General features: G+C 37.9%; 1 protein-coding gene across 4 annotated transcripts in view; it reads left to right on the top strand.

Annotated features, from left to right (window-relative positions):
- The first annotated feature begins 450 nt into the window (after positions 1 to 450).
- Positions 451 to 23,341, top strand: part of GRID2 (glutamate ionotropic receptor delta type subunit 2) — an 812,539-nt gene continuing 789,648 nt past the window's right edge. For all 4 annotated transcript variants that reach the window (XR_010998200.1, XM_068187568.1, XM_068187570.1 and 1 more), the window contains exon 1: positions 451 to 658. The gene's annotated coding sequence lies outside the window, so the exon portion shown is untranslated. The remainder of the gene's footprint in view (positions 659 to 23,341) is intronic.

The raw sequence follows: 23,341 nt of genomic DNA, 5'->3' as shown, positions 1-23,341 counted from the left end.
AGCATAGCTCGATTTCACTCAATGACAAACATGAAATACTTATTCTAAGCATTAAACGTCAGTCAGAAAAATATTGCATACAGTGACTAAGTGCAAGTCAAAGTAGTAGCTACATCTCCATGCAGCACTCTTGCAAGCACCCTGATGTTGTGCAGAGTAGTGTCAGAGGAATCAGCATCTACCCCTAGGCTGCTGTATTCCAGCCCTGGTTGCAGCATGGGCTAGATGCAGATACTGCTCCAAATTACATCAGTTATTGTAATCCATTCCTCCTTCCACCCATATTTCCCTCTATTACAAATTTCTAACTGTACTCCTAACTATCCTGGCCCCTCTAAGACACTGGGAACACTAGGAACTGAGTTCCACCTAAGCTTGGCCTTAAAAGGTAAGGGGGTGGGGTGGGGGGGGAAGGCAATTATCATCATTATCAATAGCAGGTGGGGTAGCACCCAGGAAAAGGTAGTGGCAGTGTGTTTTGGGGTAGGACACTGTAAAGGCCTGTGAGCAGAATAGTCTTATTTAGGTGGTTATTTTGTTGTTTCTTAGTTTGGTTTAAGACTGTAATACTTTAGGCTCTTTACTTGATTCAAATGCACAAATTCAAGACTTGTCTGTATGAAGGATGCTACAAGCAACCAGCTGAACAAGTGCTTTAGTAAGTCCATTCATTCCTATGATTTAGTGTTCTGAAATATTTAAGTGGCGATGGTTGTGCTGTGGAGTCTGGTGTTTTTGCACCCATTAAATAATATTGGGTTTTGTTTAATCCCTTATTTTGTTACGCTTATGGGCCTATTTGTTAGGCCAGTCTATCATTACTTACCTGTCATATTTCTCCTATTAAATTGACTTTCATGTTGAAACTTGAATGGTGCCTACTAAAGTTAATGTGATATTTCTTCTATAAATTAATATGGTTTTGTGGAGAGAGCTGTGATTGCAAATTAAGGTTGTATGAACCTGTGTTGCTAATTGTGCTAGGTGTGTGTGATAACTTGGTGTGTAATCCCGGGGCAGTTATTTCTTATGTGTTACTGCATTTGCTTTTGGCCTTTTTTTTTCAGACTATAATAGCTTAAGGCCCAAGATTCTTGATCTTTAAGATATGAGTGTGAAAAACATCCAGATTTGTGGTCTGTTCTAACCCATAGACATGCACACACACACATAAAATCTGATGCAAACTTTCATAGCTGAACCTACTGCACATTTCCCCTTCGTGAAGCCTTTTTGCCTTCTTGCTGCAAAGGTACAATTCTTCCTGTGTCTGTTTGATTCCAATATAAGATTTTTAAGCAGACCCAACTAGATAAGAAGATGGGAAGAAAAATACTGGAATTAGGAGGAAAAGGAGTTTGCTCTTACAAGCAAACAGGAAAGTGTGGACTCCAAGAGGGGAACCTACCTGTGGGATTTTCTATGCATTACACTTCATTAACAATAAGGGGAGCTAAGGCACCTCAGTGTCTTAGCTGCACCAAGACTTAAAAAGTATGAACTAGAGAAGCATCAGATGAAGTGCATATGAAGTAAGCAATTTAATTAGTTTCTGTGGTAACACACCACTACATAAAGCTAAAGAAGTAGTCCACAAAATGCAGCATTAATTCACCCATGTGAGCAGGGTTACTGTTTGTCTGATGTGTAGAGGCATAAGAAAACTGTAATGTGTAGTGGGAACAATCTAACTGTTAAAATAAGAGCCTGAGTCTTGGAACCATAGCACTGCAATATATTACTGTGATAAAGCAATTTGTATGGACTGGGAGGTGGGACTGCTAGATATTGACCCACATTTTTTTCTGAAAAGACTTATACCCTTGTAACAGGATTGATGAAAGCAAAATGAAAATAATCTTTTGCTGTGAAAGGAAGGTCTTTAACTCATAACCAGTGGAAAAGCTGCTAGAATGGAAAAGGCAGCGCATCATGCAGAGTAAGTGGGGTCCTTTTAAAAGGTTTTCACACATCCAAATTAAGTTCAATGGGACTTTGGCAGCTCTGATATTGCTTTTAAGTTCCTGAACTGAAAGGCAGTTCTCCAAAGGGAAAAATTCAGAACTAAATTCTAGTGTCTCTTTACAACAATCTGAAAAACCCTAAAACCCTCCCAGGTTATGCCTTGATAAAGAACTTCATCTGGTAGTTCCAGCAGGCAGTGCTGCCTCAGTGGCCAGGTGACCCTTGACACTGACATTAAGGCTGAATTGGCTGCTCAGAGATTAATTGCCCTTCTGCTTTCTGCCAGTGATACAGGTATTTTTATATATGAACTTCATCTCCTTAAATTGCTAATATCCTCCCTCTATTTCTTAGCTGTTATATTATAGTCATCTCAAAAGCCTGATATCTTGTTTCAGTGACAGTTTTGCTGAATTGCCCCACTGCTTCATGGAACCCCAACTCTTTTTCTGCCCCACTCCCCATTTGGACTGTTTGCTTGTACCAAGTGTCTGTGTGGGCCCAACAGCTCTGCCGAGGGATCTATATGAGATAATGAGGTGAAAAAATAAAAGTAAAAATCAAGACTTGAGCTCCTTCAGAGCAACAACCAGAAGCTGGATGTGGTATACTAGGACATCTAAACTAATAATGGACATCTTTGAGTAAATGATTGTTATACTCTATTTCAAAAGTGATTATAAGTTAATTAGAAATTAATTTATAAATTCAACATTCTTGTCCTACCATTTCAAATATAATTAACTTTCTAATTGTACTAGAATGTGGAAATGTAATGCTGATATTCATAAGCATTTGTATATACTCAGTAAAGGAAATCTCAGACCCAGCAACTTGCTGACATTTTTTTTTTCCTTTGGAAATTCCTGGGAGTATATTCTAGTGACCGTTTTTCTGTTTTGATTGGAAGAACAGAAAAAAAACTCAGAAAATGGTCATATGTATTGGTATAACATTTTCTTAGATCTCTTCTGTGGCATCCTCCCTTTTGAAGATTTACAGACACCTGATGGGATGCATTTTTCCCAGAGGGGAAAAAAGATTTTACTACAGGAGTTAGCATGGCTCTTTAAACTAGCTTGCAAGGGGGAAAAGGACACAACCAGGCTTGTCAGTGATAAGCAATGGGATGGCATATCAAAACTCTGGGGACTGAGTGCTAGTGAGATCCCTAAATCTGCTGCATGAGGTCTTGGTGTAGGTATCTGATTAATAACTGGGGAATCGTCTCTCCTGTCAGCAACATTTGCTGTGAAGGGTACTTGAAAAAAAATTCTCTGACTCATGGGTGGAAGGCACTAAAGACTTCAGAAAATTCAGATATTTGCAGTGTATGGCTCAGAAGTGAAAAAATAGTCCCTTCAGGACACTGATGCTTGAAAGAAAAAAGCACCTTACCAAGTATCCTTTCCCCCCCTGAATCCTGCATTCTCACATTTAGGTGTGATTGTGTAAATTGGTATTGGTAGAGCTGGTAAGGTAAATGTCTAAAGCAAGCTGTTTGCTATGGCAGTTCTTAGGGAGGTGCAGGGAGTGCTTGGCTTGTCTGTGTTACCCTGGGAGCAGTGGCACACTCTGGTCTGTTCTGTTCTCCACTTTTTACACACTGGTGTTTGCTGGCAACAGCTGACATATTTTTGTTGTCTTTTTTAAAGGAATTAATATATTCCAAACATGGAGTTTTAATCTACTGGAGAATGTGAGCCACAGTAGGGCTGGTGTCATGGTTCAGCTGGTCAATAGGAAATCAGAAATTGAAGAACTTCTGATTCTACCCGCATCAGCTTTTGGATGGTTTGTACTTAAATGGCTTTCCTGTGCTGGTTTGGGGATGAATAGGTTCAATTAACCAGTAAATGTCTTTCACTTGAAGAGGGCTTCTATATCTTGGTGGTTTTCAGTGTAAATTCTCTCCCTGTGTTAACTGTTTTGTGCTTTCCATAGGGAATCCCTTGATGGACTGTTTCTGTAGCCTGTTTTCTAGAAGTTACACCACCGAGGATCCTTGTCATGTAATCTTTCTACATATCAGGAAATCCTGCCAGAGCTGGACATAGGTTGCCTTCTACAGTAGATAGCTTACAAAATCAGCAAAGAACTTGGACAGTGGAAGCTGACCACTAGGAGACCAAGAAGTGGCTTTTTTCTTAGCAATGCAAGCTGAATCTTATTTTCTTTATCTGTAGTTTGGAGCAAAATTGTGTATGGGGACACAATCAGCTGGCCCTTAATGCTAATTTCCCCATTGAGGAGTACTTTTCTATTTCTAAGAAATCAAAATTGCAGTGTTTTAGGCAGGCTACTTCAGGACAAACCTATTTCCTTCACTCATATTTCAACTGTGCACTGATGTGGTTCTAAAGCCTTTCCAAGAGGTCGCCTCCATACAAATTGGAGGGCTCTTCTTTAAACAAGACACAAAACCATTCCAGGTTTAAAAATTGCCCTCCCCCTTTCTTTAAGTGTCTCTTTTAAATACATGTCACTCCTAACTGAAGTCTAACTGAAATAGTTGCTGTAGAAGTGCTGCTGAACAAATAGGCAGTAAACCCACAGGAACACACAGGGAACCTATGTCCTGACCCATATGGAATGCGTGCTCTGACCTTGGTGCTGTGGTATCAGGTCATGTCAAATTGAAATAGCTGCAGCTTGTTCCACAGCAGCATGGGCATGTGGCCACTGGGTCACATCGTATTATTCGGACCTGCCATATGGCAATCTTAGTTATCCAGGTGGTTTTAGCCTCCTGTCTTCTGACATAATGAGAGATTCTTGCAGACTCTGTGCAGCTCCCAAACGCCACTCATACATGTGTCATAACTTCACAGACACCAAGCCTTTAGCCCAAAAAAGATGAAACTCACTTTGTGCTGTATCACAAAAACTGAGATGTTCTCCCCAGTGCAGAACCTGCTGGTGGTAAATACATCATGGTGTGGAATTTGCATACGTGCAATTAAAATCTGGCACGTAGGAAAACCGGAGCCACAGCAGCTTCCTGTTTGGAAGGAATAGTGTGAAGGGTGCCAAGTCTGTATTTTGTTTTCTGTTGTCATTACAGTCAACTAAGAAAGTGAATTAAGGTGTTTTCAAAGCAGAAAAATATTCATAGAAATTGTTTAAGGTCCTTTAAATATTGATACAAATAATGACAGTTTCCATCTGTCACCCTAAAATGGTGCTGATGATTATTCAAGACCTGCAATACTTGAAAGTAGCACCCTGAAAAGGGCAGGGAGAGAAACCATTTGTTTATTTCCTATGTAGGTAAAGAAAACTGTGTATATAATTGTGTATATGTAGCAAACCAGGAAATATTTTCTTTGACTTGGGAAAGCAAGCTTTTTTTTTTTTTTTTAACAAAAAAACCCCAAATCCTACCTTAAGCTCAGTAAGTCTTTCAAACATGTCTCTTGTATTTTCATAATGTAGAGTCAAAATAATCAGTATGCAAGACAACCTGGGTGAGTCTATTAATGCCTAATCTTCTGGGAAAGGGATGTGATGTGTGTAGAGAAACAGCTGCAGGAGTATTTTTTCAATTTGGAAACAGTGCCCTATGGTGTAAAGCTGCTGCCACAGAAATGCTTTATCAACACCCCTTCTTGTCACACATTGAGTCAACTCCCCTGTTATCAGTGCTATGGGATGGTGTGGGGCAGCCTGAGAGTCTCTGAGCTGTTTCTGATGTATCAGGCAGTGGAACCTCAGCAATTCCTGGACAAGTTGCTGAGGGTCCCAATTACAGCCATTCTTTCAGGGGCTCTGTAGCTCAGCTGTAAATGCATCCTGAAGGACTGGCAGATAGATCTGTGCTTGGATTTACTTGAGCTATGGAATTGTGCTGCTTTTGGTGCTAATAGCAAAAAATGGTCTTGTCCTTCAGGGCAAGTACCTGGGACAAACTTCTGTAATCTCTGAAGATATCTGGGGCTCTTCACATTTCTGTGGGGCCCCACATTTCTCTTCTTAAAAAAAAAAAAAAGTGATTTCCTTGATGAAAAAGTATCATTGAAGTGGATTCTATCATTTTAAGGCTGTGTGTGTTGCTCTTCTATTATGCTGCTCTTGCACTTTTAGCAAAGATGGTTGCTTTTTCTGAGCAGTCTAGAGACCTATGTTCAATGTGACAGCAGATTTAAGAATTTCACACTGTATTATTGTGTCATATTGCAGACTAACATGGTGATGGTCCTACTGTTATTAATTAAACTACGAGGTTTTTTTTAAGCAACTGAGAATTTGACTTGGAGAAATCCTGTATTACATCCAGCAACAATACTGTTTTTACAGTACAATAAGTTTTTTGAGGCACCACAGCCCAGTCAAACTGGTAATACTCAAGGCTAAGAATGAAGTTTTTGTTTAACAACATGGCCATGTTTTGCTAAACTAGGGAGAAAAAAGGAAGCTTGATTTCAATAAGTAAACAAGTTATTTGCATCTTACACAAAACAAGCAGTCATAACACTTTTAGTCAAAATTACTATGTATTTATGCTTATTGTTGACTAAGTACAAACTCTAGCACAAAAATGTTGCTGTGGTACTTTTCTCATCTTTCTCTCATCAGCCTCCTTCCCAGGTTTTGGCTAGTTTTTTAGGTTCATCCAGAAAGCAGGCTGGATAAGCTAAGTGAAGCAAGTTACAACATAGGATGGGGGAAAATGGTCAAGTTTAGTTTAAGGACACCAGACATGGAGCCAGGTATTGACCTGCATGATTTTTCCTCTTTCTACTCCCATAATTCCCATCAACTGGCTGGATAGAGGAAAACACAACTTGTGCTCCAGATGCCTCAACCAGTAATCCCAAGGTCTTGAGGTTGCTTCCAAATGTCCTTACTGTTCTTGTTGGGGTTACATGTTTTGCCATGGGCTGTCTGGTGGCTCTGTTGGGCCCTCTGTCCCTCCCAGAAGGGAGTCGCCAATACCAACTGCTCTTCTCATTCTCTTAATGAGGTGGTCATGATCTAGGAGGTAGAACTGGCTCACCCTTGGCAATTCCTCCAGTCTTCATGATGGATCTTCATGTCTCTTGTCATTTGCCTGGTCCCCAAGTGCCCTGTTATGTCAGAGCACCTGGGTGGGTGGTGTAAGCTGGGAGGCATTTGCCAAACCTTCTCCTCAGCAGAAACCTGTCTGCATTCCCCTTGGTCCTGTCTGGTGGTGAGAGGGCATCCCTGGCTGATGGTGTGTTTGTCTCAGGGATAGTGGACTGTGGGAGGCATTTTCTACATCCTCAGAGTCCCTGAGGCTCCTCAGCCTTTCCACCCTGCTTGTTCCAATCTGGAGGGGCTGCTTTTGTGTCTCTGTGGGTGGCCACTATCACTCCTGTTATCAGTGTTATTGTAAAATATGATCAATATCTAATGACAGTTTGCCTTGTGATTTCCAAATATTAGGCTGGAGCAATTCTTGATCCTGCCCTGTCAGTTTTAATCTTTGATGGTGAAGAACTTTTCAAAGTGTGTCCCTAATGGAAGTAATGGCCACTGTGTAAAAATAAAAGCAGGTTGCTATATTGGGAGGTAAAAGCAATGGAGTTGTACTTGCCCTTGTCTCTTCCACTTTGCTGTTTGGAATTACAAGGATGTTGCTTGCCAATGATCAGGCTGACAGTCACCTTTTGAAGGTTATTTCTTCCTGATAGCCGGCAGAGAGCCCAATAAGGAAGGAGAAATATATAACTTCCTTCTTAATTTGCAAGGACATCTGCTGAATTTCCAGCTTTAGAGAAGAAAATTGAGAAAAGGAGTGGATGGGAACAAGGGCTAAGTACTAGGCATCAAAATATCAGGCAAGGTTTTGAAGGGGGGAAAAATGATGGATACTTTGAGATGCTGAGAAGATAAGGTACCTTTGACCCTTCGTTAGCCTATCAGTGGTGTTGACAAGTGCTTTCTGTCTGTGTCAGGAGTGTTATTATGCTTTCCCTTTCATTTTTCTAGGTACTGATAAATACCATTAAAATACTTTCTGCTCTGTACCACTATATATGTCATTATGGTGACAGCATGTCAGCCTGCATGACAGGCTAAGGAGTAATAGATTGCTGAAAATTATATGTATTACTGTTAAAAGTAACCTTTTCTGTGTGACATGACAGCACAGGACCCTATTACCTCTTCCAAGCTGCCTGTTTTGAGTTAGGGTGGTGTGTTTTCTGTATGGTTACCTACACCATGCAAGGGTCATCTGGAATGGAGTTATTCCTGCTCCAAGCATGGGATTAAGGCACTATATTAGCACATCCTTCTGTCTCAGGGAACAAAACTACATTATGCAGGAAAAGAAAAGTCTTTGAAGTTTTAAATGCATCCGAAGTGATGCATCACAGCAGATCACAGTTCGGATACTGAGCTGTGTGAGAAATGCTACGAGCTCAGTTTGGGCTAATCTCTCAAATATTTGGAGATTTCTTTATTTCCCTAATTTGATATTTGAACCACCTCCTAGCAAGTTTTTGCAACTTTCCCAGTCCATATAATGTCTGAAACTTTGAAGTGCCCATATTGGTGTTGTAGGCAACAGTGTAGACTTGTTCCTTTTAAAAGTATTTTTGTCATGAGTAAAAAGTGCAATCTAGTTCTGCTCAGGTTAATGAGAGCTTGTTTCTGATTTGAGTGACCAAAACCATGAAAGCCAGTTTTAATACTCAGGCTTGCATTTCTTGTATTTAAGAAAATATTCACCTGTTATTTAATATGCTTTTGATTTCTGCTGCTAGAAATTTACAAAGGAAAAGCTACGTGTTTTCAGAAAAAAATTTCCAAGATCAAAGGTATATTTTTGTCAGTAAGACAGCCCCAGAAAAAAAGACCTTTCCGTGATAGGGGGCTCGGAAATTTTTGGTGGCATTTTAAATCCCAAAAATAGTTGTAAGACTCATGCCCATTCAGTTAGCTAAATGATAAGTTTTCTTGGGAGGAAATAAAGTCGGGCCAGTTAAAAGATACACAAAACCTAGTATGGATTACAAAGAATCCTGAACTGTAAACCATGTAGTTCAGAGATGATGATAGTCTAAAAAACTACTAAATTGTCAAGGTTACAATGAGAGAGTAAGGCAGCGACACATATAATAATAATTTAAAATAAGTTAGTTATTTAGGTCAAACCTATCAAAAGCATAAATGCAGTGCCTTGCCAAGGAGTTTAAATCGATCCCCATATCTCATGTCCAGGAAGGACAGTGGTCTGACTTAGAGTAATTCAACTCCGATACAAGTTTAGCACCTCTTGGCAACAAATCTGTGCATCCCTTATAGCCATTATTTGCGTTTGTGGGGTGGGGATTTTTACTGGTATACTTCATTGACTACAAGTCTTCAAGAGCTGGGTGTCACTTTCAGACCTTGTCTAAGAATTGAGTCCTGTCTAAAAAAATATATAAATTATAATATAGGTAGGATGTACTAATCATTGATTCTCCTGTGATGAAGGTAAGCTGTTAATGGAGGCATAGGAAGCTTAAATTATACAAGGAAACTCCTGTAGGTCTAAATGGTATAGATTTAAATAATGTATTTCCTGAAATGTTCTCAGATCAGCACAGAAAAAGCTACTTCATTACACATTCAATTTTCAGTTGGTTTTTTTTACTTAAATTAATAAGTTTAATTCCAAAGACAGTTTAATATCAGGAAAGAGTCTAAATATAAGAGAGGTAACAGTATCTTCAGTAGGACAGTTAAAATGAGTACATGACCGCTGAAGGAATTTAAGGTTGTTATTACTTTTTCCTTTACCACGGAAAAAAAACCTACCCCAAAGACCCAAATTCCAACATGCAATCTGAACATAAATCTTGCCATCTGGGAAATCGGAAGTACTCCAACAGTGCCGTGGCCGCAGAGGGATCTGGAGAGCAAACTGCTTTCTGATGAGCTTCCATGCCTCCAGGGCTTAACTTACTTTGTCTCTGGCTAGGACAAAGACTAGGAGAAGGCCCCTGGAAGAGGCTGTCCCTGACTTCAACAAAGACTGCACTTCACACGATGCTTAAACTGATCATCTTTAACAGGCTTCTTCAGTAAAAACCATGTTTCAGGGACAGCCAGCAGGTATTCTACTGGCACAGTGTTAGCCCCTAAGCAAGGTGATAATTGAAGTGCAGCTTCCCATGGGTTTTTATATGAGTGGAGTTAGAGGATGTTGCATTGTTTTTAATGAGATGTTAAATGTAAATCAATTTTCAATGCCAGAAGCTGCTGTTCACTTAGAGAAGTGTGCTGTGTGCAGAAGCCAAGGGTAAAAAAACTCTAATTACGTGTGACATGGCTTTAGTTACCCACAATAGACTTTGAGGATTAGAATGCCAAGGTTGGGGTGCAAATCTGTGACCCCAAATGTTTAAGTATTTTTACCGACTTTAACCTGCCAAACAATGACAGGAAATCTCAGCAGCAGCAGGGGTCCAGCAGTGTTTTTCTACTGCTGTGCGGAAAAAAAAATGATGCTATTTAGTTTGCCATTGTACCGTTTTTGTATTTTGCCACCAATGTGAGTCTCAGGGGAAAGAGAGAGGAAAACTAATCTTCACTGCATAAAAAGGCCTGTAAATGAGTTAAATCAACAATAACTGTAAATAACCCACAAATGTTCTATGAACAGCTTTTTTTTTTTTCAGAGGGTCTACAAACAGTAAACCTATTAATGTGTATCTGTCTTTTGAACAAAAAGATAAATAGTTGAACTTTTTTTTTAATGATATTTCAGTAAAGGAATTTGCCACTGGTTGCAGAGATGAATATTTCACTCATGTACCTGGTGCCATTTCAGAAAATATATTTTTAAGAACATCATTAGTGCCACTTTCATGGCTTTTTCCTATACTCTGCTGATAAGACATGGAAAAAGTAGCAACAGCAGTATGTGATATTGTCATCACACCTGAACTCACACTGATGAGCCCTTTACTCCCCAGATATTCAAGCAGAACTAATTTAGGAAGGAAGATGTTCCAATCTGATCTTGGATGATTTCTTGGTTTATGTAAACTAAAATTTATGCAAATATATTGGAGGAAGTTCTACTTCTTAAGCAATGCTGCATCAAGTTTATTCCAAACTTGTCCTTCCAAAAGCTTGTTTTCAATGTATGTGCTTTTGTGTGTGTATTCCAAGAAGAGGCCAAAGCAGGAAAGTTTTTGATGAACCTTGATTTCACTTAAAGAACTGACACACATACCTACCATGTATGTATCATTACTATGGTACAAATGGTCTTTGAGAAAGACTGGTTTTAGCAAGCTCAGATGTGGTGGTTTGTTGTCTTATAATTGTTCCTTGTTAATCAGTTTATAATGGTTTGTTCCATGTACCCCATTCTGTTCCCCTAATGGTTTAGCCCTAATTGTTTACTCCAATATTTTCCTGCCAAGTGCCTGTCAATCCCCATGTCAGTCTCTCCAGTCCCTCCCTTGTACCTCCTTTGCTTCCTTATAAGTCCCTGTCAATCCCCACTGCACTGTCCCCTACCCCTGCCTGTCAAGTTGAACACACCCTGTTTGTTCTAGAATGTTCCCTGTCTTTTGCCCTTTTCCTGGTATCTCATTGGATTGTTAAACCTGCTCCCGCCTCTGGATTGCCCTCACTGGACTGCCTTTGGTTGTGTTCTCTTCCCCTTGTGCTTTCATATTGGAAGACAGTTGTCCCTCATACATTCCCTCTTTATAGTGTGCTGCAGCCCTCAGTCCTGTGCCTACTTGTTCCTGAACCCTGTTTGGCAGTAAACTGCCTTAGAATTCATACAAGTGGCCCCTCTCTGTTTCTTTGCTTTGATCCTTTGTACTGCTCCAGTGCTGTGATACCCACGCCGCAGCCAGCCACAGGGAGCTGCAGCTCTCTGTGCACTGCCACCCAAGGAGATCTTGGAAGAGACCTGGGGGCAGCCACTCCTGTAGTGCCCTCTGGCCACAGGGAGCGTGCTAGCCGGGAGACCTCCACACTGTGGTCGCAACTGGGCAGCTATACCCAAATTTTGTAATGTTAATTCATGCAGTTTTTATGTTCTCCTAACATGAAATTGAACTTATGGTTTTCCTCTAACAAAAAAAAACTTCTGTCTATAAACAGAAAACAAACAGCTCTATGGGAAAAGAGAACTGGACAACTTTGTGTTGCCTCAAGGAGATGAGGATTTTGTCCTGGATTTTTTCCTCTAAAACACAATGTTCACCAATACAATTCTGATAACCACAGGGAAAGCTCTCATCACAAAGACTCTGTTGATGGTCTAATAATACTAGTATGAGTTTGGGTTCTGCCTTATCATGCAAGAATGAACATAATTCAGCGGTGATGGTTGGCGACTGTTACTTGGCCAGGCACTTGAGCTTCTTTTGCTGATCACAGTAATTGGGAGGTGCTTACTCTGGTGAAAATGGCTTATAAGGCTGATCAAGGGCAACCAAAGCTGTGAGGCTTTACCAGCGTGTTTCTGCTTCACTGACCACATAACCCTTACTGGTGTTCTCAGTGTGTATTTGAGCAAATGACGGAAGGCAGAATGCAGATGTTCCATCAAAATCTCTAACAGTAATTTTTTTCTTGTAGTCAGAAGCTTCAATATAGTGGCGAGAAACTTCATTGGAGAAGTAACCCACAACTGACTTTTTATGAAATGTCTCTGGTATTTTTCGTGTATATCATAGTGTAAGTTGTTAATTACTATCTTTGTGTCATTTGCTTAGCATAATTTATTGTTTCAGTGATGTTTACCTAACGAACATCATAGTGCCACTTGGATATTGGTATCAAATAAGTTAGTTAATATTTAGATTTACAGAAAGTTCAGTAGTGGAGTTGCTTCACTCTTTAGTGAACTGTTACCTCAGGGTGACTTAGCAGTTGGGAGGGTAGAAGGGGAAAATAGATGATGGAGCAGCCAGGTATGTGAGATTGTCTAACACAGAATTGTCTACCTTGGAAGTGTGAAAACATCAGCTTATAAACCTGACAATTTGAAGGATTCTTGTAAGGTAAAGGCAAACAATTTTCCAATGAAGAGGAATGATGACATTTGACAAGTCAATTTTTAGCCCCTGGAGGCACTCAGAAGTACAGAAAAGCAATGAAAAAGGTTGTGATAGGTGATGATTTTTCTAATGGATGCAACCAAACAGCAGGTTACTATTATGAGAGAGACAGAAATTTTGAGATACTTTCCTGACATTATCAACAGCAGGCCAGCTGGCTTAAGTTAGAGAACAAATCTTCAGATTTATCCTGAGATATGTTTGAGATCACTGAGCCAAACTCAGCGTTGTACAAAGGGGGGATCTAGGTTCTGGCGTGTATAAAAATATACTAGAGAGAATAGTAGATCATCCTGACTGCAAAAAACAAAAAAAAAAAAAAAAAAAAAAAAAAAAAAAAAAAAACCAAAAAACACATGAAGGTACCAGAGGTTCTATAAGGCTTCCAAGAGACAGTCTGGAGCAATTACAAAAAGTGGTAGTGGTAGAATCATATTGATCAAGATGAAGATGAGTGAAATCTGACAATTTAAATCAACAACTCTGCATTCAGATTTTAGTCCAGAAACTTTGTTTTATGCTTTCTTCTCCCTTCAACCCTACTTTGGATCCTCCTCAGTATTTATCAGAAATATAAGCTCCAATTCCTATGTCAGAGAGAGAAACATACACTTTGTTTATGCTTGAAGGAGAATCAACATTAATAAGTCTAATCATCATACTATTATTCATTCTTATTTTCATTGCATTTTCTTCCCTTAGTGGTGGTTTATCCTTGGTAGAGATCAACCATTGATGGATAAGGGGGCAATGAGTTCACTCCATCCTTTCTTTAGGTTGTTTGTTGGTGTATTATAGGACAAGAATCGTGAAAACAAAAGGAGAGAATGTACTCCTGTTCTTTTCCTGTCAATTGTAGATACACTCCTATCTCAGTATTTGAGATGACTTTCATTGTCATGAAACAATGACAATGGCAAGTCTTTTTGCCATTTTTTGGCACTTTTATGGCAAGTTGAAATGTGACATTGTCATGTTTCAACTTGCCATAAAAGGAAGCATTATCTTTTTCAGAAATAATATTGGAGTATGGAAATCTTGTTTTGCCCTTTTCATGTTCTTGCCCTGTAGGAACACAAGGATTGGCCTTTGGTTATGTGTCCAGTTAGTTTTCCTGGTTTTCTGAACAGACAATAACAGATGTTGTAAATTTTTCCACTGTTTCTTCCCAAACTTAAGAGTTTGCATTATTGTATGTTGCTCTGCAAGTCTTAACAACAAAATATAAAAATGCTGAACTCTGACACCAGTTCTATAGTTTTCTTGTGAACTGATTATCTGCTAATAATAGTCTCTTCCCTTCTGGTGTGCTCTCCCTAAGGATTGTTGCTCCTTTTTCCCTCAGGTTACAGTCACTTGGTGAATGAGCTTCAATGCCAAGGTTCCCATTGTTCAGTCCTCCCACAAATTATAATTACAGTGGGACACTGCATTCCCTACTCCTACGCAAAGCTGCTCAACAAAGCTGGCTTAACTCATCCTTTACCACCTCTAAGGACTCTGTTTGCTAAACCAGCTCTCCCCCATTCATTCACCACACAAAATATTACATGTGCCCCTGTTTCTGTGAGCCACCTTCTGAGCACCTTCTCTTCTAAGTGGTTTTTATTCCTCCTCTGTCACTCACCTCCTGCCTGCCCTTGCTCTCCTTCTCACTCTGATCAAACTCTGGCAGAATATATATTACTTCTTTATTTGCTGCTCTGTTATTCCTTTGAATGCTTAAGTCTCTGAAGATAAACCCGAAAAGACAATACAGAAAGTGAGGGGGCAGGGAAGGAGGAGGAAAGAAGCAAATAAAAAACCCCTCTAAAAGACAATTACCAGGTGAGGCAAAGTCCCTTAGAACATGTAATAAGTCAGAAAAACATAAGGTAGGGAGTTCATACTTTTTCAGATAACTAAATGGAATATGATACAATATTAGGAGAAATCACACTTCTTGGAGCTGAAAATTATCTGTGGACTTGTATTAATGTTGTACTAAATAATATGATTTTCTTTATATAGCATTTAAGCTTCTTCCATTTCATTATATTTCACTTAAAAATCTTCAGCGCTACGTTCACTTTGAATTATCATCCCTTTCTATGCAATGTTACTCAATGCAATAGCTCTTCAGACTTTTCAGATTAGTATAAAATTTAAGCTAACAATGGCAATAACATCTGAAAGGTATTTTTTTACTCTTATGAAATGTAATCTCCATCTGGTGATACATACCAACTCCAGGCACATCAAGACAGAAAAGGGCAGTTCTTTTCCACCCATTAATATCCTTCTGGATGATTTCCCTGATATTTACATTTAATCGTCTCCAAAATACAGAGTTCAAAATTAAAATACATCCCCCAGATTATTTCTTTAGCATTATCTAAATTCTAACACCATTCTGAATATGTGAAGAATGTTATCTTTAAACTGATCATTTAATTTCTCTGTAAATTATTTCAAATGTAGTCAAGTTACAGTACTTTTAATAATAATACAAAGATGACCACTAGCTAAAGGAAGGACTATTCATTATATTGGGGTTTTTTTCCTACCTCTGGAATAGAAAAATGAGATTAATATGCTCAAGGAAGTGTGTACTTACAGAATTGTGGAAAGGAAGAAAGACTTTAAGGTGGAGGATGCATCATTGTGAAAAAATACTGTTCTTTGTCAAAATGGATTAGAATTAATTGATTCATCAAATTTAAAAATACACTTGAAGAAATGGTGAAATTTTAGAGGAATTTCAAATGGGAAAGGACACTTGAAAACCTTGGTAGGAGAGCTAGCCTGAGGATAGTGAAGCAAAATAACAAATTAGGACTGAAACAAAATAAGTAGGAGGAAAGTTATTTATGCAGAGACTTTAGGTGATAAAATAATCCTGTGTTAAGTTGGCAGGGGACTTCTTTTTTTTTTTTCCAAACTGAAAATGCATTCCTGACTGTATATACACATTTGCTATTTTGAATTCTATAATTTCTGAAGTGGATTAATGTTGAGAAAGATTCTAAGAGGCAGTAAGTGAACTAATCAATTTTATTGGAGTTCTTTTAGCTCTTTTAAATTTGTTATCAGAAAATTATTTGCAAAAATAAAAACTTCTCAAAATTTCTAATTGGGATAATATTTTGCAGAACCTGACAGTGGTTAAGAGGAAATTTCAGAACTGGGTGGCATTATATGCTGTTCTACTTGGCTTTGTGATAGTTAATTTTTAAGATCTTGGGAAAATTAGAAAATTAAAATTGACTAAAAGTACAGACCCAATGAGTGGACTGACATTTTTAGCATAGACCATGTGTGACAAGAAAGTATTAAATATCTTTAAGTCTTTTATTTCAAAGAAAGCAAAAGGTTACAAATTTTCCTTAAACAGGGCCTTTGCCATTTGAAGTAATGTATACATTAGTTATGCCACAGTAGATGTGACAGTAGTTACAGTGATGCTTTTAACTCTCTCATACTCCAGTTGCTGTGTAGCTCCTAAGCTATAGTCTCCCAAGCTGTCTGAGGATCTGATTCCTACAGAGCAGCAGAATAAAGGTGTGACATTACACTATGCACTCTCTCGGTGGCTGAAATGTAGTAAATTTTTCCAGCATGAAATGCATCATTAACAAACCCTTTAAGGCCTCTCACTGTGTTGTTCTGGAAAAGATTATTTCCAGTAATTTGCATTTCTGGAAACAATACAAGAAAGTTGATTTGCCATGGTATACTTTGTGTGTAAGGCATTGAGAATATTTGTTAATGGGTGTGTCAGCGATGTGAGAATCCCGTCATGGAAAGATCAGTTTTGCTGTTTATATCTGAGGCTTTGTATGTGGACATAAATTAATTCATGTGCAATTCTACACTGGCACTTAATTTGTAAGTACCCAGTTTCTGATGCTGAGATTTCAGGGAATGTTTGCTTCTTATCTCTGCTGTTCTTGGCTAACAGGACTCTTTTTAGAATAAAGCAATCTGCTGAAGATGAGTGCTTTCAATCTTTTTATTAAGCATCTGAAGCACTCCTCATTTTGTGAGGATAATGGAGGTACTGGATCATTCTAATTTTTTGTATCTTGCCTAATTCAGTGTATTCTCTGTATTTAAGTAGTCTTTACAGCATTCGTAGTTCTTGCAGTAGGTTAGTTTTGAGTGAAACATAGCAAAACCATTGCTGATGGTTTTCTTTTGTAAGAAATGGTATGATCGTCTTTTAATAACCCTAAATTTTGCATCATGCTAAGTTTTTCTGGCATGTATATGGTTTTGGGGTCATTTTCTTAATGTTTGTTTCATGTCTTTACTAACAAGACAGAATTCATTACACAAAGGTGTGAATTTCTAAGGGATAAAAAGCACAGGTATTGATGTGACACATGAACTCGTGTCTGCTGACTTTTGTTTGGTATAGCTTTACATTTATTTGTACCATTACATAGAAAAAGACATGCTGAAGAAACCAAAACATGCAAATAATTGAACTTAATTAAAAAAACTACATGAGTGAAAAGGAAATACATCTCAGTAGATATTTGATTATCAAGTTTAATCACACAATGTTTTAAATGTAAATATTTGAAAATGAATATTTATTACTGTGTATTTTGCCAACTAGTATGGAATAGTTCAAATTAACAGTGTGGTTTGCTTAACTATGAGTAATTTGAAATAATTATAAATGTGCTCAATTATTTCCAGAAATATCAATTATTGACTAGGAAGCGTAAGAGAATACGTCCAAATTAACAACTGTATTTCCATGTCTGCTATTTGTGAATATTCAAAGAAATAAACTCAGTCATTGTTTTTGTGAGAAGGAAGGATGATAATAGAGGAACACTAGGGCATGAGGTTTTAGATAGTTCTATAACAATTAATTTTTATGTGACTATTGCACAGTAACCTCATCTCAAATGTGCACATAATTGAAAATGGCTAAATGGCATTTAAGTAATGATGTCTTCATATTGTGCATCGCAATCACACTCAAATCCTTCAAAAACATGTGGATGTTTTAGGAAGGATGTTGACCTGCTCCAAAAGCAAGGTGACTGAATTGGGCATTTCATTACTTCTTGACACCCACTCATGATATTATGGGCCCTTCACTGAAAGGTGAAATATTCAAGTTTCATGTAAAAGAAGAAAGTGTGAAGTGAATGTGAGGTGTGGGAGAAGAGAAGCAAACTACATGTTGCAGGTTATATGGACAAGACTGTATTCATTTAAAGCGGAGTTTTTCCCTGTAGTTTAGAAATGAGAAGTTGAAGAACCAAAGAATTTCTATCTTATAGGAATAGAATGCTTTCTGGCTCCTTAAACTAATAAATTATTTTAATCTATTACCCACTTGCACTTTTGAACCTTAAAGTTTAAGGCAACTACTGTAACTAGTGTTGCCAATACTTTTTCTTCTACATCTCTTCTATAAGTCTTGGAGCTTTTATTTCTCTATAGCCACTGGAGATGCAATGGCTTTTCAATTTCTGCTCTCTGTTCTGTAAAAAGCCTTAATGGCTAAAAGGATGGTACAAGTGTGTCCTTGAGGGTTACCCAGGGGCCTACTGGCTTGTTATTGCTGCTGGAGATGCACAAGAAGAAAATGATGCAGATTTCAGAGCAATGCAGTAATGGTACCCTTCCAGCTAACAAATAATGACAGGAAACAAAATCTGATGCCCACCATAATATTTCAGAAGCTGTGTCTTATGAATGGCACCAAGATACAGTAAAAGTAAAAATCGCTCTTTCTTTGACACAAGGCCATTTTATTTGATGCTTCTGTGGATAAAGCTATCTTGATTCTTACACCTATTATATAAAAAAAAATTTAAAAGGCTTATAAACAGTGGCTTTCCACAATGCATCTGACACTTGCAGCCTCATATTGAATTTTAATTGATTCTGCTTTAACATCCTGTTGTTGATTTGAGACAGTTTCATTACAGTTATTTGGACTATAGCACTCAAGTATGGTGTTGAGATGGATTTACTCTGTCAGTTACTTTTCTGTGCAGAATGCAGCACATAAGGTATCTCACAGTGTTCGTTACAAGTGCTTTATTATATCATGTGATTTGTATAAGAAACAGAAAGTCAATTTAAATGAACTGTAACAAAGGTTATTCCAATAAATTCAGTACATATGTCAATGAATAATGCATTGCTGAAGGTGTTTATAGATAGAGGACATCAGCTAACTTTACTCACTGACACTTATTTATAAAGTAGTGTTTGTTTTTCATGAAAGAGCTGGAAGCCCACCAGTTGTCTCTTGTGAATGTGTTCAAGCAGAATAAGATCGAGCTGCCAGATTCAGTCTGAATCAAATTCTAAATTCTTGTAGCCATCATGCCTCAGATAGTCTGCATTTTAGATCAGTATATGCATATTTTATACATATAGTTCTTTTTAACTAGTAAATACTATGTTTTTTCTCAGGTGATTAAATTGGATTATATATCCCTTCACTGAAATGGATATACACACAATAACATTAATCTGCTGTTTCCTACTGTTCTAATAAGCCTTTTAAAAAATCTAAAATAAATTTCATATTCTAAGCCTTGAGGTCTTGTCCATCTTAACAAAATGACATGAATTTACCAGGTAGACTTTAACTCTAGTGAAACCTAATAATGAAAAATCTGCAGTGCTTTGGGAGGAATGGGTTGAGTCTCACTGCAACTGGTCCATTGTATATTTTACCAGTTAGGAGGACAAGAGACAGGAACTTAGTACAAAATGGAGAGTGAATGAAATATTCCTGCCTGATGAATAAGGGCCTAATCATCCTAAGTATTCCTTGCAAGCAAATACACTTCACAGGATGCACTTCCATTTTCCAGCATGAAGCTGTGGAGAGCGGTGTCCAAACTGACAAACAGATTTTGGCTGTATATGAGTAGATAGCTTCTAGCTTTCATGGCCAACTACAACAGGGGCAAGCTCTCTGGTCTGTTAAAAGTATGATGAGAACAAAAGATAAGGCATTTTCTAGGGTTTTTTTTAATTGCTAAAAACCAAAACCAGACTGAAAATGTTCTCTGGGTCTGTTGCAGTGTACCCTCACTACTGCTAAAGACATTGACAGCAGCACACGTATCCCTTCTTCCTAAGGTCACTTTTAAAAAAATGCTGACTGAATTTATCTAATACTGCAGTCTGCGTTCTTCTGGCCTTGAGTACTTGTAGTCCCAATGCTTTGCAATTTATTGCTCCTAGACAGCATTTCCCTCCCACTAATCCCAGTACAGAATGCACTTGGATAGCTCCTTTGTCCCTTCTGCAAGGAGAGGTGAAAGCCCCATTCAGGAAATATTTTCTTCTGTGAATATTTTTGCTTTGTTGTGCTACCTCTGAAAAAACTGCCATTTTTGAACATTGAGCATAAAATCAGCATTATTGTTTTCTCAGGTTTCACAAACAAGCAAAAATAATCCCCAGCGAGTTAATGATTGCTTTCCTTTCTTTAACTCCTGTGGCAGATTGCCATATCACATTTTTATTAGTAGACAGGTGAATGTCAAATACATGTTTTAGCACAGCAGATGCAGGTTGCTGGTTGGAATGTAACTCCGACAACAATGGCATTTTGATTTATCAAATATTTAAATAAATAAGGTTTTTTACTGTTTGTTCACTTAACAACGGAGCAAGTAGAGTAGCTGATTGAAATTTGACTTGAAAGATGCTTTAGTGATGAATTCTGGGTGAGGGACTTACTTGTTTGAATTATAAGACAACAAATGCTGTTAAGACTATTTAATGTCTAGCACCTTTAGTAAAGTAACACTTCAGTACTCTTATTCAATTGAAATTTCCCATCAAAAGCCTGGAGAATGAGATCTAGATTCCATGTGCGATGAGCAGTTACCTATGAGAATAAATATGTAAAATAGAGTTATTTAGTGTGAATGCAGTTTTGAACTCATCAGGAAACATCAACTGTCTACTCAAGATAATGTTTATCACTGTTGACTTAAAAATTGTATTTCATACGTCTTTTTATTCAGAACAACTTTGTATAAGTCCAGAGGCTCAACAGTAAAAAACATTGCAAAACTTAAGAGTATAGGGAATAATATTTTTGGAATACTGTAAGGTGAAAATCACAAGGTCATGACTTATCTAAAAGCATATAAATGAATTGCAAAGTCATTAAAATACTCAAATTTAGATAAGAAAAGATAGGTTCATATCTTGCATGGTTTATCTGATTTGGTTTCTCTAGTTTCCATTTTTAGTTCTAATAATACCACATTCTGTTCTAAAATTTTTAACTTATGAGTAAATATTTTTTTAATGAGCGTATATGTATGTATTTTCTTTTTTTAAATAACTGTCATTTACCTAGTATTTACACTAATTTTTTCTTCCATCTGTAAGAAATATTTCCATTCTAAATTGCATTCACAATCACCATCTTCATTATTAATCCTGGAAATAGCATTACTAATGGGCTTGTTCTCATTTTTGTCACGTGAAAACAAGTTCATTATCTGATGAGACCGAATTCTCTTCATATGCATTTAAGAGTCTTGATTTTCTTTCTTTATAATCTTTGTAGACAATCCTTCCTCATGATCAGTAAAGAAGAAAATTTATGAATAGATTAAAATTGTCTTTATTTCTTGTGTACTTTTTCTCTGTTACTTGTCTGGCTATATATGCTTGTGGAAAAAAAATTCTCTAGCACTTTGCAATTTATTTTTTTTAAGTTAGAATTGTTAGTTGCTAAGGTTCTCTGTGTTGAGCTGGCTATCTCATTTTAAAAGTCTTTGAGGTCAACAAGAGAGGTTCTACCAAAAGTAAATATTTATTTTATGCTTAGCACCCCCTCTTATCTCAAACACACACTCATATATAATTCACCCCTTTTAGGATGTCTTTAGAAGTGCCTTCTATAAAATCTAAATATTTACCTCTCTTCTGTTGGTGCTGTGAGGCATCCTGGACCTGGGTCCTGCGGGGAAACCCGATGGTGGCTGGTCTACAGGAGCCCCGGATGACTAGGAGTATGAATCCACCAACAGACGGGTCGGCACACAGAGCGCTGCAGTTCTCAAGGGTTTATTGTAGGTGCAGGAGAAGGCAGGAAAGGGCAAGGGAAGCAAAGGGAGACAACCTCTCAAGAGGGGAGCTAAATCTGAGCGCCTGAGCTCTGAGATCTGGGTCCCGAGAGCTCTCTCTTGAAGGAGGGGTCAGGGGTTATAGCAGAGAGACAGGAGGCAGGGTTAGGGTACATGCGGACCAATGGGGTAAGGTCCTGTGGGAGAGATAAGGATAATACAAACCAATGGGAGACAGGGGAAGGAGTGGTTACAGGGAAGGAACCAATAACAGAACATAGAACAAAGAATTTTCCAGAATCAGGGATGGCATAACTGTTTAACAGACATTAACTGCGGAGGGTACATCTGATGATGGACATGGGAGAAGGCGGGAACCCTGCCACCATGCCCCTACACCACAGCAGTTTCCCATGGCATTCCTGACAGATTCCTTCCGAGACCTCCTCCCACGGTGCCGTTCTATTGACTTGGAATAACTTGTATCAGCATATGTGACCAGGCTTTTTGAGTCCATGTGCACTTTGTTTAGTACTTATAGATAGATCAATTATAGGTGTTTCAAAGGAAGAATAATTTCAACTTTATGATCTGGTCCTCGCTCGGTGTGACAATACAACTGTGGATGGAGATGCTTATGTATGGACTTATATACAAATTAAAGAAAATCACCCAAATATTTGTCTGTAGTCTTCTGGAGAAAACATTCTAGCTTCTTCTGCACCAAGTCAGAAGACTGTCTTCTTAAAAAAATTGGATTTTAAGTATGCATTGTAAAATCAAAGCTTTTGCTTAGTGTAAGTTGGCTGCTAATTTAAATGAGCGGGAATTAAAGACATAAGCCCAGACAATTTCACTACTAAGATATTAGCTAAGCTCCCCCCAACCCTCGTGAATTTTTTGCATGCAAGCTTGTAGATTTATAAAGTGTGACATTGTAATGCTGGATAAAAATGTATGATTTAAGGTATTTGAGTTTATTAGTCTAAGTTAATCACTAAGGAAATACTCTAGAGTCCATGAAGGATTAAATGATGTGAAATAAAATAACTTTTTATTGCAAAGAATTATTGGGAATGTGAGCCTCTGTTCTAGTAGAACTTGAGATATATAAAGACATTCTGTCAGCCTAACACAAATATAATTTCATTAATTGACTAGCATCATATATTTGTAGAATATCTGTCTGGAAAATAGTTCTAGATGATTTGTATAAAATTAGATTTATCTTAAATTAAAACCTTATTAATCAGTCATTCTCGTAAAAGTATATGC

This window comes from Anomalospiza imberbis, chromosome 4 (genome assembly GCF_031753505.1).
Source record: "Anomalospiza imberbis isolate Cuckoo-Finch-1a 21T00152 chromosome 4, ASM3175350v1, whole genome shotgun sequence".
Classification (NCBI taxonomy): domain Eukaryota; kingdom Metazoa; phylum Chordata; class Aves; order Passeriformes; family Viduidae; genus Anomalospiza; species Anomalospiza imberbis.
The sequence above is the reverse complement of the archived record's forward strand: the minus strand, read 5'-3'. Positions and strand labels throughout refer to the sequence as shown.